A 3,370-nucleotide genomic window follows, 5' to 3' on the forward strand; every position below is an offset into this window, starting at 1 on the left:
AGAGAGCACAACTTCACTTTCTTGTGTTGGTTCAAAGAGCGAGTTCTGGCTAATCCCTCAAAAGAGGGATGTACGAACGGAAAGCTCATATACGCCTTAGCACATGGCTCCGCGGTCAACCTCGCGAATTATCAAGGATATGATATTAATAGATGCACGTTCTACACAGAGGCCAAAGATAGTGATTACCAGAACTTAGCGATGACGATGGAATCCATGACCAGCAGCCACAATGTAACTGAAAGATACTATAGAAGGGTCGAAGAGATCTGGGAGCTTAACTATTGTGGACTGCACAACGGGACAATGTTCCGTGTCAGATGGGATAAGGTGGTCCAAAGAGAAACCCAACATTTCACTACCATGTCAATACCCGATGTCGAGGGCGCTACTGAGGGAGTCCTGGATTAGGGGGTCTCCGGACAGCCGGACTATATCCTTTGGCTGGACTGTTGGACTATAAAGATATAAGATTGAAGACTTCGTCTCGTGTCCGGATGGAACTCTACTTGGCGTGGAAGGCAAGCTAGGCAGTACGGATATAGATATCTCCTCCTTTGTAACCGACCTTGTGTAACCCTAGCCCCCTTCGGTGTCTATATGAACCGGAGGGTTTTAGTCCGTAGGACAACATACAATCATACCATAGGCTAGCTTCTAGGGTTTAGCCTCTGCGATCTCGTGGTAGATCAACTCTTGTAATACTCCTATCATCAAGAATAAATCAAGCAGGACGTAGGGTTTTACCTCCATCAAGAGGGCCCGAACCTGGGTAAAACATCGTGTCCCCTGCCTCCTGTTACCATCCGCCTTAGACGCACAGTTCGGGACCCCCTACCCGAGATCCACCGGTTTTGACACCGACATTGGTGCTTTCATTGAGAGTTCCTCTGTGTCATCGCCGTTAGGCTTGATGGCTCCTACGATCATCGATAGCGATGCAGTCCAGGATGAGACTTTTCTCCCCGGATAGATCTTTGTGTTCGGCGGCTTCGCACTGCGGGCCAACTCGCTTGGCCATCTGGAGCAGATTGAAAGTTACGCCCCTGGCCACCAGGTCAGGTTTGGAAGCTTAAACTACATGGCCGATATCCGCGGAGACTTGATCTTCGACGGATTCAAGCCCCTGCCTTGTGCGCCGCGCGGTCACGATGAGTACGATTTAGCTCTACCATCGGACCATATTCAGGAGATTGCACCGGCAGCCGCTCCGAGCCTCAATTCGGAGCCAGTTGCGCCATCCATGGACGGGTGGATAGACCCCGTCATGGAGGTCGTATCCTCAGCGGCGATCGAGCCGAATATCGACCTTACCCTTCATGAGAGCCGTGTTGCCAAACTGCTGGACCTTCTCCGACCACGGACTCCGAACCGCCTGCGCCCGTTCCTGTCGAATCTGATTGGGCACCGATCATGGAGTTTACCTCCGCGGATATTTTTCAGCACTCGCCTTTTGGCGACATACTGAACTCATTAAGGTCTCTCTCCTTGTCAGGAGAGTCCTGGCCGAACTACGTCCGGCAGGATTGGGATGCGGATGACGAAGAAATTCGCCGCCCACCCACCACCCACTTAGTAGCCACTGTCACGACTTAACCGACATGCTCGACTTCGACTCCGAAGACATCGACGGTATGGATGACGATGCGGGAGATGGAGAGGTACCACTACCCACAGGGCACTGGACAGCCACCTCATCATACGATATATACATGGTGGATACACCCAAAGAATGCAATGGCGACGAGACAACAGAGGATGACCCCTCCAAAAAGCAACCCAAGTGCCGACGTTAGCGGCGCCGCTCTATGTCCCGCCAAGGCAAAAGTGGTGACACCGGCACCGGAGATAATAGCACTCCAGACAGTGCCAAAGATAACAACAATTCCCTCCAGCAAGATTTGGAGTAGGAGGATGAAGGAGCCAGCCCTCCTGAGAGAGCAACAGATGGAGAGGCGGAGGATGATAATTACATGCCTCCCTCCGAAGACGAGGCAAGCCTCGACGATGACGAATTCGTCATTCCAGAGGATCCCGTCGAACAAGAGCGCTTCAAGCGCCGGCTTATAGCCACAACAAATAGCCTCAAGAAAAAGCAGCAGCAGCTTCAAGCTAATCAAGATTCGCTAGCTGACAGATGGACTGAAGTCCTGGCGGCCGAGGAATATAAACTTGAACGCCCCTCCAAGAGTTACCCAAAGTGCAGGTTGCTACCCCGACTGGAGGAGGAAGCACCAAAACCTACATCCCCGGCGTATGACGCGGCTGATCGGCCACCTCGTGGCTGCGATAGAGAGGCATTCCAGCCAAAAGCTCAGCCCGCGCCCCGACGCCATTCAAATAAAAAGGCATGGGGAAATACGCCAGACCTCCGAGACGTATTGGAGGACAAAGCAAAACATGCAAGATCGATCTAGGGATCACGAGGGCGCGCCACTATGCGAGACGATAATCGTCACGCCGGATACAGTAAAAGTAAGTCCGGCCGGGCCGAACACAGCGGGCAAGACTCATTCGAGCTGTGCCGCGACATAGCCCAGTACAGAGGCGCCGCACACCCCCTATGCTTCACAGACGAAGTAATGGATCATCAAATCCCAGAGGGTTTCAAACCCGGAAATATAGAATCATACAACGGCACAACAGATCCTGCGGTATGGATCGAGGATTTCCTCCTGCATATCCACATGGCCTATGGTGATGATCTACACGCCATTAAATACCTCCCACTCAAGCTCAAAGGACCATCTCGACATTGGCTCAATAGCTTGCCAGCAGAGTCCATTGGCTTTTGGGAGGATCTAGAAGCCGCATTCCTCGACAACTTCCAGGCACTTACATGCGACCCCCAGATGCCGATGACTTGAGCCACATAATTCACCAGCCAGAGGAATCGGCCAGGCAATTCTAGACACGGTTCCTAACAAAGAAAAATCAAATTGTCGACTGTCCGGATGTAGAGGCCCTAGCAGCTTTTAAGCACAACATCCGCGACGAGTGGCTCGCCCGGCACCTTGGCCAGGAAAAGCCGAAATCTATGGCAGCCCTCACGACACTCATGACCCGCTTTTGTGCGGGAGAAGACACCTGGCTGGCTCGCAGCAATAACATATCAAAGAACCATGGTACTTCGAATACCAAGGATGGCAATGGCAGCTCACGTCACAACAAACATAAGCGCCACATTAACAGCAACAATACTGAGGACACGACAGTCAATGCCGGATTCAAAGGCTCTAAACCCGGTCAGCGGAAAAAGCCATTCAAAAGAAGCACTCCGGGCCCGTCCAGTTTGGACCGTATACTCGATCGCTCGTGCCAAATACACGGCACCCCCGATAAGCCAGCCAACCACACCAACAGGGATTGT

The sequence above is a fragment of the Triticum dicoccoides genome, chromosome 7A, assembly GCF_002162155.2.
Source record: "Triticum dicoccoides isolate Atlit2015 ecotype Zavitan chromosome 7A, WEW_v2.0, whole genome shotgun sequence".
Taxonomy (NCBI): domain Eukaryota; kingdom Viridiplantae; phylum Streptophyta; class Magnoliopsida; order Poales; family Poaceae; genus Triticum; species Triticum dicoccoides.